The sequence below is a fragment of the Amphiprion ocellaris genome, chromosome 6 (genome assembly GCF_022539595.1).
Source record: "Amphiprion ocellaris isolate individual 3 ecotype Okinawa chromosome 6, ASM2253959v1, whole genome shotgun sequence".
Taxonomy (NCBI): Eukaryota; Metazoa; Chordata; class Actinopteri; family Pomacentridae; genus Amphiprion; species Amphiprion ocellaris.
Genome location: NC_072771.1, coordinates 18,465,878 through 18,481,415, shown reverse-complemented (window position 1 = coordinate 18,481,415; position 15,538 = coordinate 18,465,878). Strand labels below are relative to the sequence as shown.

At 37.1% G+C, this 15,538-nt stretch overlaps 2 long non-coding RNA genes across 2 annotated transcripts; both read left to right on the top strand.

The window, feature by feature from the left end:
• The first annotated feature begins 1,154 nt into the window (after positions 1-1,154).
• Positions 1,155-7,237, top strand: LOC129349164 (uncharacterized). Its single transcript, XR_008602062.1, has 3 exons — positions 1,155-1,326; positions 1,953-2,111; positions 4,660-7,237. It is a non-coding gene; the product is annotated as an uncharacterized LOC129349164 (long non-coding RNA).
• Positions 7,238-7,748: 511 nt separating this feature from the next.
• On the top strand, positions 7,749-11,291 carry LOC129349095 (uncharacterized). Its single transcript, XR_008601951.1, has 3 exons — positions 7,749-7,850; positions 8,743-8,843; positions 10,688-11,291. It is a non-coding gene; the product is annotated as an uncharacterized LOC129349095 (long non-coding RNA).
• The last annotated feature ends 4,247 nt before the right edge of the window (positions 11,292-15,538 follow it).

Below are 15,538 nucleotides of genomic sequence, written 5' to 3'. Positions count from 1 at the left end.
CTTTTTATATTTAGAATAACAAGAAAGTAAAATCAGTAAGAGACAGAAACGAAAAAAGCTCCGTTTTTTCATTTTCTGAGACCGGAAGTGGTCATCAGCAAGTGTGGAGCCAAACGACAACAAGATTCTCAGAGGGCGGAGCCAGAGAGCAGTGATTGGTCAGACCATAGATAATATAGAAGACAGCGCGCTAGCGTATCTAGTCCATGTATATCTATGGTCGGCAGGTCTGGTAGCATCTCTGGCTGCTGTTGACCTTGTTTTTGGAGTAAAACACGGTAAGAAGATAAATACTTCTAACTAGTGATAGCTGATCGAGGCTTTGTTGAAGCTTCGACACTTCATTCAAAACATGGTTCATTACTCGAGGCCTCAATGACACACAGTGCTCTAGTAGGACATCTAGTGGTCAATAATATGAAGTGCAATTAAGACGTGGTCGTTGGTTCATGGATTGTTTTGGATTTGATTCGCCATGCACACATTCCTGTTTGACTACACTAGATGATTGTATGGGTTGTAGTGGACACAAAAATAATATTACTAGTAATAATAATGACAATAACTATTGAAGAGCACGTTTCTTATTTCCCATGTTTGTCTGTATCCCGATATACTCTTTGCTTATATTCTGTGTTATGAAACATTTAAACGGTGCTGCTACATTCATGAGATGCTCTACAAATACAGACTGATGTCATTTTCACATGGGGCTGGTGCAAATAAAGATTTTATGGATTATTATGGATTTTGGCAAAGTATGTCTTGGGGTTTATTGGTAAAGAGGTCAGTAAAGAGGGTGTGCTCATGTAACTGGTTATGAGTTTTTATTGAGAAATAATTTATCAACAGTTTTGGGACCACTGTTCCCTCTAAGCTGCGCGCGTGCGCAATTGCGCACTGCTGACACGGTCGCACAAAAAAAAATCCAACCTAAATTGTAAATAAAATAAACACGTAACAATTCATTCTGTGCTATTTTTCAGTGTGAGTCAGTGAGTGACCGGTGACTGGCTGCTGCAGCCAATGATGCGATTCACATACGTATTTACCATAGACTGTATATAATGGTATTTACAGCTAATCAACGTCAGACGTCCTTATGTGCAGCCACTGTTGTTCTCATAGATATGAATGAGTAGATAGGACACGCCCCTTTGAGCTACTACAGCGAGGCTAAGCTAGTGGGGGCAAAGTTTCAGTGCATTCCGTTGATGTAGACGGCGTGAAAACAGAAACAACAAGTATGCCGGCTCACTGTGCTGCATACAGTTACACACTACGTCGTACGATTGAGACAAGGAAACTTGGAATGACTTTTCATAGGTAAGAATAGTTTTTGGCTCTTTTTTCATTATGAAATCTTGTTGAGAGCTTCCAGTCTATGAGAGCTAACTAGTTAGCCACTAGCAAACGCTAAGGCGAGCTAGCAGCTTGACAACCAAATACCAGACGATTAATAGTAGCTGTAGTATAGTTGTACAAGCAGTAGTAGTAATACTAAAAGTACAAGCAGCAGTAGTAGTATAAACAGCTGTCAGAGTCGTAGTAGTATCAGCATTTGTAATAGTATTACAAGTTGTAGTAGCAGTGCCAGTATCAGCAGCAGTAGTTAATGTAAGACCACTACTAGTAGTAGTAGTCACATTGCTATTACTACCACCAATACAACAAATAGTAGTTATAAAGCCTAACTCATGTATATCCAGATTACCATCTATGTTCTTCCTCCAAACCCATTTTATGATTGGGATTACAGGCAGTTCTTTAGGACTGCTCTCAAATAATAGAAATGTTACTAAACAAGGTTATACTTATCAAATTAAATATCTCTGGTCTCCAGTATATTGGCGAATTCGGTTCTTTGTACTTAATTTATTAGCAGGATTTCTTTTTAATATGTTGTGTACAGACTTAATTACTTCTCTGTCTACTTTTCTTACTCCATGTAGGTTTCCCAGAGACTATGGGTTGAGGAGGAATTGGAAGTTTGTCGGCTTAGACCTGGTGTCATTCCATCAGTGTTAAACTTCCCGGCTCATCTTGGAAGAGTACGTGCCAGAAAGACCATGACCAAGCAGCCTTGAGATCTGAGGCAGCGTCTCCCTCAGGTGGGTGTCGACAGTGTTCACGGTCAGGTCTGTAGAGGGGGGAGGCCGCCCCCCACCTCCCTGCCTACTCTCTACCCAGACTCCGCCTTGGCTCCACCCATGTAGTCACTTTATTAACTACGATGCCAAAGGGACGACGAAATTACTTCTTTTCCTCTGATCTGTAGCTCAGTGAGTTAAGGGTTTACCTGAAGAGCTGCAGGTCGCTGGTTCAAGTCCAGACCCTTCTTAAATTTTATCAAAATCCTGACAAAGAAAAATGCCAGTGGTGGGTCTTGAACCTACTACCTTCCACTTGGTAATCTCTCTTCATATCCCCTGAGCTACTCACTCAGATACCTTTTTTTTTTTTTTTGCGCATTTATCATCTATTTTTTTTTGCCATTTTCGAGTTTTTTTAACTTGAGTCTCGACTCGATCGTTTTTCTCAGGAGGTTGGACTTTAGCCTTTGTGCTGGAGGGTGGAACCCTCAGTTCCAAGACTTTCAAAGCCTCCAGACCTCCCGAGTCCTCAGGACCTGAGCTTTCACACAGTCTGAGGGCTGAAATTTTCTAAGTCCCACAGTAGTTCTCTGTTAGATTGAACTTCCAGACAGTCCAAGGACTGATATCTTCTAAGTTCCCGAGTACTTCTCTGTTAGTTTGAACCTTCAGACAGTCTGAGGACTGAAATCTTAAAAGTTCTTGAGTACTTCTCTGTTAGTTTGAACCTTCACACAGTCTGAGGACTGAAATCTTAAAAGTTCTTGAGTAGTTCTGTTAGTTTGAACCTTCAGACAGTCTGTTAATGTTTCGATTAAATCTTTAAGGTTTTTCTTTTTAAATGTTTTACCACCTTTTAATGTTTAATTTTCTTTTTAAATCCTTCATTGTATTTTCTGTGTAATTCCTATTTAAACTTTTATTGTCTTTAAGATATAATTTTCTAATTAAACATTTAATTTTTTAATTAAATGTTTTGTCTTTTTATTGGATAGGTGTAGTGAGAGATAGACAGGAAACAGGGGAGAAGAGTCGGGGGAAGACTTGCAGCAAAGGGCCACTAGCGGGACTCGAACCCGGGACACTGCGTCAGGGACCAGCCCCTGTACATGGGTCACCCGTTTAACCCGTTGAGCTATACTGGTACCGATGTTTTGTCTTTTTAAGGGTTTAATGATCTGATTAAATGTATTGCATTTTTAAAAATGTTTCACATTCTTCTTGTTTAATTGTATTTTTTAAATGTTTAATGATGGAAAATACTTTATCTGTAATTTCTAATATTTGTATTTTAAAAATTTTGTTTAATTTCATAATGACATGTATTGTATCTTGTTGAATTATCTCGTTCCATATTTTGTCTGTTTAATATAATTTAATGTAATTTAATGTTTAACTGTATTAAACAGACAAAATATGGAACGAGATAATTCAACAAGATACAATACATGTCATTATGAAATTAAACAAAATTTTTAAAATACAAATATTAGAAATTACAGATAAAGTATTTTCCATCATTAAACATTTAAAAAATACAATTAAACAAGAAGAATGTGAAACATTTTTAAAAATGCAATACATTTAATCAGATCATTAAACCCTTAAAAAGACAAAACATTTAATTAAAAAATTAAATGTTTAATTAGAAAATTACATCTTAAAGACAATAAAACTTCAAATAGGAATTAAACAGAAAATACAATGAAGCATTTAAAAAGAAAACTAAACATTAAAAGGTGGTATATGTACATATAATTTAATTGTATTTAATGTTTAACTCTATTAAACAGACAAAATATTGAATTAGATAATTCAACAACATACATGTCATTATGAAATTAAACAAAATTTTTAAAATACAAATATTAAAAATTACAGATAAAATATTTTCCATAATTAAACATTTAAAAAATAAAATTAAAGAATATTAAACATTTTTAAAAATGCAAAACATTTAATTAGCTTATTAAACCTTTAAAAAGACAAAACATTTAATAAAAAAATTAAATGTTTAATTAGAAAATTACATCTTAAATTTCTTAAATCTTTTTAATAATAAAACTTTTTAAAAGTTTTATTGTATTAATTTTTTTTGTTTGATTTAATTGCTTTTTGTTATGTAGTTTATTTCTTTAATCTTCTTTTTCTCTCAAGATTTTAACCCCAACCTTAAAAATGAAATAAACCCTTAAATCACAATGAAAACACTTCTGTTGTCACAATCATGAGTTAGACAATTATTCAGTTTATCAATTCAACTTTATTTGTTTAGCACCTTTTACACAGATGACAAAACTAAACAAGCAAAGAGAAAAAACTATGATTAAAACTCAAAAACATAAAAAAAAAACAAACAAACAAAAAAAACAAACATTTAACATGGTAATAAAATATGTTGTGTCGAGGGGATGGAGGGAGTTTATTGAAGTCTTCTTGGGTTCACATGGGAAATCATTTAAAATATAAACTTGATATTCAGTCTAAGGAAACTGCAGAGCGACAGAAGAACCAACAATATCTCCTGTTTTCTCCTTTAATGAGTCGACTCTTCTTGTGCTTTCAGACCAAAGAACTACAGACTCTTCACAACCTGCTCAAACTCTTGGTACAGGACCTCACCACACGGGTCAAGAAGGTTTCCGTCTCATTTCTACTCTGAAGCTCACCTTCTCCTGCTCAAACTGCTGACAAATGTTTCTGCTGCTCTAAAGTCTGCTCTCCAGAACTTCCTAAAAACTCTCAAAGTCTCTTCTGCTGCAGGTTGCTTTGTAGAACTGTTGCAGAAAACCTCACTAAACCACATGGAGGGGCCTCAAGATAGTCCAAATGAAACCATACAAAAACCAAACTAGCACAACCCAAACGCTAAAGTCTCCTGCAGCCTACCAGAGAACCTCTGAGAACAGAGAATCAGGACAGGAACTCTTACCTTCTGGACAATCAACATCGGTTCTCAAACAAGAACACAGAATGTGTCTGACCAAAAACCTCTAAAGACTCACTACAGCCAAGATAAAGACACAACTCAACTGTACCAAATCCACTAATCACTGCATACATTAGCACCATGTGCTAACTGTGGCTAAAGAACCACCTTTACCAAGACAACTATCCAGTACAAAGCCCTAAAACACACCAAGAAACACATTAAAGACGATTTTACTGCTGGAAGCTGCAAGCCAACGTCTAAAGAACAAACTAAAGCAATGGAGCCAAACCCAGTTCTGTGGTGAAGAGAAGCAGAGGAAATGTTTGTCTGCAGCTAAATAAAGCAGGAAGACACTGAGCTGCTCAGGTGTTCCTAATAACACCAAGCAGCCACCTGGACAGCCAATAGGAACACAGCTTACTGGAAGTCCAGAGGGCTGGGTTAGTGAAGGAAATTTAGTTTCAAGTTGAGGCAGAAAGTTAACAAAGAAAGTTGAAAACCACCTTCTGATACCTGAAATCTCTGAGTTTTCACACAAAGAACACCTGAACATGTCAAACTGGCTTCATAGTAGAACCATCATTGTAAAAACGTCATAGTATGGTGTGTTGCTCAAAAAACATTATGACCCGGCTGTCAGGGGACAAACATGTAAGAAACATGAGAACAGAGAGAACCCAACCAGTAGGTCACAGTTTATCATCCCCCAGTCATCTCCTGAAGTCCATATGGTGAGAGACATCAGTATCTGGTTGTTAATTTACCAGAGGATGCTTATAATCATGCTGATGTGGTCTGTACTCTACAGTATTTTAGTGACTCAATAAATGCCTAAGTTGTTTTTTTTTTAATGCTTTTCAGTTTTTAATAAACATTTAAGAGCCAATATGTAATCAATAAATGGCCTTTATCTATCTTAAGAAAAATTCACTCAGACCTCTGATATGTTAACAGTACTAAATAAATCAATAAATACATGCATACACACAAAAATAAGTTAATACATTAACTGTGTTAAGATAAGATTTAGATTTTTTTAAAAAAAGTTATGTTTTTGCAGAATCCAGTATTGCTCACTGGTTGGTCATTACATTTTATTAGTTTGATTTCACTGTTTAAAATGATGCCACCTCTTTTCAGACAGAACCTGTGATAATAAAACAATACAAAATTTTTAGTTCCGTGTTAATAAAGCACTTAAAGCTTTAAGTATGGCTAAATGCTTTTTTCAAAATTAAATATATCACTCCTTAGGTGTTAGTGGCCCCAAGTTCAGTAAAGTTGGAAAGATATTCACAGATTTGGACTTCCAGCATCAATAACTCATTAGATATAGGTTGTCAAAACATAAACGGTGCCTCTTTCCCATTGTTGCAAGGCAGACAATGTGCTACAACCCCAGTTTTATCAAAAGTAGCTGTCTTTCAAGCTACAGGAATAACATTGGTGTCTATGGAGTGAACAGGGTCCGTCTGCAATTTGCAAAACCGCTGCAACAGTAAAGAGAGACAAATATTCAATAACTTCACTCTTATACATTGTAGTGTCACTAAAATCACTGCAGCCTTCAACTGGCTCCTGTTGACAAAATGTTTAAACAGAAATGTAAATGCTGTAATTTGATTCTTTTAATGAACTATGTAACTTGAATGGATGTGATGCTGGTATGACCACAGTGCACACGTCTGATGTTGCTCACAGTGGTCCAAGGGACGCTCAGGGAGTTTGTGTGTTTGCTCAGACTCATGAAAAATTAGAGGGAACATTGTTTGGGACTCAAGCAGTTCCTTCTTTTACTCACTATCTCCCCAGCCTTAGGAAAAAAAAACCTGTTCACACGGCACAGATGAGGCTGAGGTACACAGGAAATGTTTGGCTCCATTGTACAAGTTTGGGTAAACGGTTTTGTGGGTTGCCCAGTAAGCCAGTGGGTCTGCCGTTCTTTCTACAATTGCTTTGCATTTGCCAGGCTCTACTTGCGTCTTCGTCTAATAGGCTCCACAGTTGAACTGAAAAATATTGAAGATCATCATCATCATCACCAGAAATGTCAGTCATTCCCTATTCAGAAGAGAAAAAGAATACCTGTGGAAGGTGCTGCTGGTGGTGGAGGACGAGGCTGTGGTGGTGCTTGTGACGTAGATGACTGCTGCTTGGCATTCTTTATGTTAACTGTTGTGCATTCTGTTATTAAATGTTCTTTCACACTGGCTGCCACTCTGATTGGTGAATCCAAAAGTTTTGAACTGCAGAGCCACAAGTGTAGCAACAGTCAGTGAACTGTTCTTTTCTTTGGTTTGTAGTCTGTCAGCTAAGCACCTGACAAGGTTCTGTGCCAGGTGTTGTGGCATGGGGGTGGTGAGTTGGGAATATATATATATATATATATATATATATATATATATATATATATATATATATATATATATATATATATATAATCTATCTATCTATCTATCTATCTATTCTCTACGAAATACGAAATCTGACATACTACTACCTCTCAAAGCAAAAACAACAGCAAAAAAACCAATCTATTCTGCGAAAAACAATTCAAACGAACAACACTAGGGATCTCCTATCCCGGAACACCGCTGAGTGATTCACATAACAAACCGAACCAATCAGGTGATTCGAAGCAGTTGAGTGCTTCAAACGTCACTGAAGTGATTCAAACGTCACGAGTCACGTGACCAAACCACGCCTCGGCACAGTGGCTCGATACGTTTGCTTCATGACCTACAGCGCATGTGTCGAAGCCTCGGGTATCAGAGGACCATCACTATCTCTGGCTGCTGTTGACCTTGTTTTTGGAGTAAAACACGGTAAGAAGATAAATACTTCTAACCAGTAGCGTTATTTTGTTGTACGTTAAGTCAGCGACTTGTGAAGAGTTGTGTTTTGTCGTGTTTGAGCAGTTGGTCCGGACCCGTTAGCTAGCTAAGCGGCTAAGTTAGCTAGCGGGCTAATTAACACAGGTGGCTAACTTACCGCTGAACACCTGTGTTAGTTGCTGCCGCAGCTGTCCTCATTATTAGAATGACTTTCTCAACCTGTATTTCTCTGCTGTGTATTTTAGCTTTTAAAAAAGTTATTTTACTTTAAGGTTAACTGAAACCTGTTCAGCTGTACTAAAGTTTAACATTCAGCTGGTTTGAATTAAACCGCACTTAACTTAACATTGCACAACATTACCTCTCTGAATCTCCATAATTTCATTAAATTCCTTCTCTCTTCCACTGCTCAAGTTCAATCCAGTATATAAAATGACATTAATAGTGAATAAACTAACAACCAGCCATTGTATTTATTTATTACTGCATGTATTTGTAGTAAAACATGAGTTGAAACATCCTACTTTTGGATCTAGAACTGCACAAGCCGTTCATTTTCAGTCACCTGACGAGTTAAACTCCCCTTTTTATGTGAGGTTGAAGCAGAAAGTCTGAGTTAATAACTTTATAATTTGCAATACCTGTTATCTCTGACTGAGGCTTTAGTTTTTGTTGAGCTGATTTACATGTAGAAACTTTGTTCAGGAAAATTTCTCAGTAGCTCAGAGGACAGGCTGCTTTTTACACAACCTTGTAAGAGAATGTCTGTCAATGCTTTCAGCAGAATTTAGAAACACAGCACTTCCTAAACAGATATTTTGAGGCTGTGAGGTTGAACGTTTGAGAGTGTATCAGTGTTTGTTTGTGGTCTTTCTGTTTCTAGGTGGAAGCTGAATTAGTGAGGATGACTCCTGCTCCTGTCATCTCTAAGCTCCTCACACATCTTTACCTGCACATGAAGAAAATCACTCCTGTAGAATGCAGGTATGTTTGTCATTATTATAAAAAGATGTTGCCCGGTGACCTGTCAGAAACCCATTATAGAGAGTCAGCCAAAATAATGTTTACACACATCAGGAAAAGAAAAACTTGCATAAATATTTCAATACCAAATTTATTCAGACATCATGAGATTAATAAAAGTTATCTTTGGCCTCTACAATTACAAGAGGTGCTCAAAGTGGTGGCCACTGGCTTCCAGACATTTCTGTTGTGTTGTAGACGTCACTTGTTGATGCTCCATTCATGAGGGTAGCGCCATCTGTTGGGAAAACATCGTACAACAGGACACAGAGTTATCGTGATTTGATCAAACTTAGAAAGAGGTATCTAGATGTATAGAAGTACTTATACAAATGAAATATTTATAAAAGTTTTTCTTTTCCTGACGTGTGTACTTTATTGTGGCTGACTCTGAACTTAATGAGAACAAAACTGTCATTTAATTGTTGCTCTGAAAGCTTCTTTAGTGAAAACCAGCTGGTGTTCTGCTTTGAAACAAACTGTGTCTATGTTTATAGGTTTAACCCCACAGTTTCTGAATGAACTGATAATTGGTTTTTTTTTCCTGATCAATGTGGACGTTATAATTGATGGTAACATTTACTGATCATATAATCAGCATGACAATATAACAGTATAACATTCTGACCACCTGACTAATACTGTGTTGGTCCCTTTATGCTGCTAAAACTCCTCTGACCCAGTGGTTCATCAGAACCTCTGGGGATGTCCTGTGGATTCTGTGGATCCTGTGGGTTGCAGGGTGGGTCCTACCTAGACCAGGCTGATCCTGGACCATCCCACAGATGCTCCATCAGATCTGGATGTGGGGAGTGTGGAACCCAGGTGAACAGCTTAGCTCTGTCGTGTTCCTCGGACCACTCCTGTAGTAGCAGTTTTAGTTTGTCCTGCTGAGGGTGGCAGCTGGCATCAAGGACTGCTGTTGCCATGGAGACTAGGGGGTTGTTTGTCCTGCAGTGTTTAGGTGGTGGTACATGTCAAACATCCACATGAACGTCAAGGTTTCCCAGCAGAACGTTACATTAGAACAAGATGATGGATGTTGTTCTCTTCAGCTGTCAGTGGTCAGAATGTTGTGGCTGATCGGTGGATCTGTCTGCCTTTACTCTGACATCCAGAGTTATACAAAAGTGTAGTATGTGTGCAGTGCAGAAGAGATTTACTTTATTGTATGCAGTTTTTTTGTTCTTTAAGGGAGAGCATTTTTTTATCCACCTGAAGAAGACCTAATCTTTCCCTTCAAAGGATAGTTAATTGTTACTACGGCTTCCATAGTGGTCCCATCAGAGAAAATCATATCCATATACAGATTTTTATTAATTCCAGGGCTAGTTCAGTAAAGATTATAATAATAACTACATCAGATAATTCTTGGTCGTAGTTGGAATTGTGCAGCCTGAGAGATGGTTGAGAAGGTTTGCAGTTCTTGTTTTAGCAATATGTTATAATAGAAGATCTTTATTGTCATTGTACATGAAATTATCTGCAAACCAGCAAAGTGTATCAGTCTGAGGTATCTAAAAATAAATAAGTAAAGAAAAATGCTTCTAAAGCCAATAATAAACAGAATATTTTGAGGGAATATTCTAAAAAGGAGGAAAAAACGCTCCATTCTCACTCTTCTCAGGATAAACTATCATTAAAATTGACTTTAAATTCAGCTTCAACATGAGATAAAAACATTTACTTCCATTACTGATGTCAAGTTTTAATAAAGTTCATGCTACTTTTATAAAATGATGAAAGTGAATAAACTGTATTTCTGTGATCTGTGTTTGATTTCTGTCCTTTCTCCTGTCATCCAGATGTTCAGAGGGAGATGATGCCACATCTGGTCCAGCTGATGGAAGGTCTTGAAGTTCTCTGACTGGCCTCGACTGAAGATGGTCGTCTCACTGGATTTAAGGTTCAGATGCTCAGTAACAAACTCCACCAATGAGCCAACAGGGAAGCTTTAGGTTTATTAAATGTTGCTATGAAGGTTTCACTGTTTTTCTTTGTGAATGCAATGTGCTCCAACTGAAACTTGAATTAGAAGTAAATCCTTCCATCTGAAAGGATTTAGTTGCATTAATAACCTCATAACATTCTAATTTTTATTCCAGTCTTGGTTGGAAATAGAATCTCGGTATTGATTCAGGTAAAAACTGAACTTCACAGCATGTTGGAGCAAAACAACCAGATGAAAACTGTGATGGTGTTGGATTGTCAGACCGTAATGTTGCAGCTCAAAGCAGCTTTTCTAGCTCAGTTCATTCTGACATTCAGCTATGAATCAACACAGCAGATGGTGATCCATGCTGTGGAAGTCTCACATCTCCTGATTTAATGGAGCTGCTTTGCACTTTTTACACTGTTTATTCACCAACACTTTATTTAATAAAAGTCCCATCTAGTTTTCATGAGGAATGTGATGTTTTAATTTCTCTGTGAATAACTGCAGTCTAATGCAACAGCTGGAATTGTAACATCTGTCCTGATATTGATCATGAAGTATTGATCAGAATACTTATGGTCAGCAGTCATCCCTGAAGTTTTATATTAAAATCTTTACTTGTGTTGTGAACTTTGGTAAGAAGCAGAAACGTTAGCATTGCCATGGATATATGAGTGTTAAATTCTGTCCATGTTTCATTTTGGGAAATGCAGTCCAGTTCCAGAATGTGGACGAATTTAGTCTCACAATCACAGACAACAAATATTATCTGAAAGTCTGATTATTGTTGTTTATCAGCACAATACAAAAAGATTAATGTTAGAAATATTCCAGTTAAGACTCTAGAATATCATGATTTATGTAAATTTACCTCAGTAATATGAATGTTCAGGTTAAGATTGTACAGTGATATTTATTATGTAAGTTTAGCTGATTAAAGTTTGTGACTCTGCACTAAAATATTATTTAAATTGACATCATTATTATAATATTTAGGGTCAGAACCTATGGTATTGAGATTAAGAAATCAAATACTCTATAAAATGTAAATACACTGAACTCATTTGGATATATTTAAGTGAGACTCTACAACATTATTTGACACAAATCTATCTAAATCAAAATTTTAATCATTTTTACTCCAAATATTTACTGGACTGATTTAAATATTAAAATCACTCCTTTCTAATCCTCTGCTGTACGTTCAAACCCGAGGCCTTCAATAGAAACACACAAGTATCTGATTGAAGGAACTTCTGCAGAGTCCTGGTTCCAGAACATGATGATAGAATTATAGACAAACTTTACCAAAAGCTGCCTCAGAGTTTACAGGTTTTTATGTTGGATTTCTTCAGTAATTTAATGAGTGTTATCAGCAAAAATCAAGTGTTCATTTGATGAACTTAATTTCCTAAAACATCCAGAATTGGAGCTCGTATCTTTGGCAGCTGTAAAGTTTCTGCTCCTTCAAAGTTCACAACACAATGAATGAATTCCTAAAACACTCTCAATGCTGGAGAGCGTTTGTGATGCTGAAGCAGTGACCAGTTTTTCTGTTTCTTCTCTGGAGATGCACAATGAGGGACGTCTGCAGAGACTGAGAAAGAGTCTCACCACATCCTGACATGAGGAAAAAGACTTTATTGAAGACTACAATGAGAAAAACTATCAGACAGCAGACGGCTGCATTCAAGGTGAGCTCTGAACATTTGATCTGGAACAGGAATTCAATAACGGCAGCATGAGCTTCATTTCAGTCTGTAGCTGCTGAATTCATGGATGAATCATCTTGCACTAGAGAGGAAGACCATCAAACATCCACTAAACAACCCTTTCAGGTCTATATTTGAGGTTTTAGGTGGAACATTCCTTTTAACCAGCCCCTCAGGTCTCTGAGGATTTTGGATGGAATACTGGGTTAAACCAACATTTTAGGTGCATGTCCAAGGATTTCTGGTGGAATGTTCCTTTAAGGTGGATGTGTGAGGACCTTGTAGGTGGAATACTCTCTGAAACCAACCTTTAGGTCACCATTCAAAGATTTAAGGTGGAACATTCCTTTAAACCAAGCTAAATTTTATGTTTTGATCATTATCAAGTGAGAAACCTCAATCCAGACTCCTCATAATGACTGTTACGGCTGTGGCCGTATTATGTATATTGTGTTTGTAGTTTTGAACTGTTTTGTTGTCTGGGAGTGGGTGCTCTGTGTTTGTGTGCATCTTTGTCTCGTCCTTGTTTTCTGTGTAAGTGGTCTGTTTCGTCCTGTTGGTTTGTAGTGGGTGTTCTGTGTTTGTCTGTAAATCTTTGTGTGCAGGAGCTGTTACTGGTGGCGATGGTGGCAAGGTGGACCCAGCGCTGATTGGCTGTTCACCATTTTTAATCTTGGCGGCTGGCAGTGATGGAGGAGACTGACAGCAGCACCCTTTGTTTTCCCAGACTCCAACCTTTTGCTTGATACCCGTTTTTCTTCTTAGATTAAGATAGTGTGGTTTTTGTTTGTTAGACTTAGGTTTCTTTTTGTAGTAGTTGTGGTTTTGTTGGATAGGATCTTTCGTTTGAGTGCTAAAATGCCTCTTTAGTTTGTATCCAGTTCTTTTGTTGCTTGAATGAATAACCCATGTGGTGGCCTGTTTTATTTGTAAAATATTGTAAATAAATCTTTTTGTATTTTTTCTAAGAACCTGTTCATTGTTTTTTGGGGACTGGGAAAATATTCCACCTTTTTTTTTTTTTTTTCAACAAACATTATGCTATGCACCTTCCCCCTAGACGGGTGCATAACAATGACGTTTGAGATTTATGCTGTCCAGACTAAATGACAGAAATCCACAACTGTAATTTTATTTCAGGACTCGGTTATTAAATGTCAAAACAATCCATGTGACTCTAAAAACTCAACAGCTTTACAAGACGCTAAGATTTAAACTGTCCACAAGGATACAAAATAAGTTGGACTTCTACATGAGAGCTTTAATTATTCTTCATCTACTTCCTGAAAAGTTTGGTCAATAAAAAAGACAAAAACTAATATTTTCAGCTGAACTAAAGACAGACTTTGTGATTTTTCTGCTCACATGTTGTGTTGTTGTAAACTTCCTCTTTCAAATAAATATCCTCCTAACCCCCTGGAAACCAGCGTTTGTCCTGTTTTTGTGTTGCTCCTCAGCGACCCTAGACAGCCGGGTCGTAATGTTTTTTGAGCAACACACCATACTATGACGTTTTTACAATGATGGTTCTACTATGGAACCAGTTTGACATGTTCAGGCGTTCTTTGTGTGAAAACTCAGAGATTTCAGGTATCAGAAGGTGGTTTTCAACTTTCTTTGTTAACTTTCTGCTTCAACTTTAAATTTCCTTCACTAACCCAGCCCTCTGGACTTCCAGTAAGCTGTGTTCCTATTGGCTGTCCAGGTGGCTGCTTGGTGTTATCAGGAACACCTGAGCAGCTCAGTGTCTTCCTGCTTTATTTAGCTGCAGACAAACATTTCCTCTGCTTCTCTTCACCACTGAACTGGGTTTGGCTCCATTGCTATAGTTTGTTTTTTAGGCGTTGGCTTACAGCTTCCAGCAGTAAAATCGTCTTTAATGTGTTTCTTGGTGTGTTTTAGGGCTTTGTACTGGATAGTTGTCTTGGTAAATGAGGTTCTTTAGCCACAGTTAGCACATGGTGCTAATGTGTGCAATGATTAGTGGATTTGCTGCAGCTGAGTTGTGTCTTTATCTTGGCTGTAGTGAGTCTTATGAGGTTTTTGGTCAGACACATTCTGTATTCTTGTTTGAGAACCAACATTGGTTGTCCAGAAGGTAAGAGTTCCTGTCCTGATTCTCTGTTCTCAGAGGTTCTCTGGTAGGCTGCAGGAGACTTTAGTGTTTGGGTTGTGCTAGTTTGGTTTTTGTATGGTTTCATTTGGACCACTATCTTGAGGCCCCTCCATGTGGTTTAGTGAGGTTTTCTGCAACAGTTCTACAAAGCAACCTGCAGCAGAAGAGACTTTGAGAGTTTTTAGGAAGTTCTGGAGACCAGACTTTAGAGCAGCAGAAACATTTGTCAGCAGTTTGAGCAGGAGAAAGTGATCTTCAGAGTAGAAATGAGACGGAAACCTTCTTGACCCGTGTGGTGAGGTCCTGTACCAAGAGTTTGAGCAGGTTGTGAAGAGTCTGTAGTTTTTTGGTCTGAAAGCACAAGAACTGACTCATTAAAGGAGAAAACAGGAGATATTGTTGGTTCTTCTGTCACTCTGCAGTTTCCTTAGACTGAATATCGAGTTTATATTTTAAATGATTTACCATGTGAGCCCAAGAAAACTTCAATAAACTCCCTCCATCCCCTGGACACAACATATTTTATTACCATGTTAAATCTTTTTTTTTTTTTTAATGTGTTGAGTTTTAATCATAGTTTTAGCATAGTTTTTTCTCTTTGCTTGTTTAGTTTTGTCATCTGTGTGAAAGGTGCTCAACAAATAAATTTGAATTGATAAACTGAATAATTGACTAACTCATGATTGTGACAACAGAAGTATTTTCATTTTCATTGTGATTTAAGGGTTTGTTTCATTTCTAAGGTTGGGGTTAAAATCTTGACAGAAAAAAAGATTAAAGAAATAAACTACATTAAATAAGCAATTAAATCAAAGGGAAAAAACATTTCATACAAAACTTTTAGCAAGAAAATTAAAAATTAAAGACAATTAAATTATATTAAAGAGAAAAA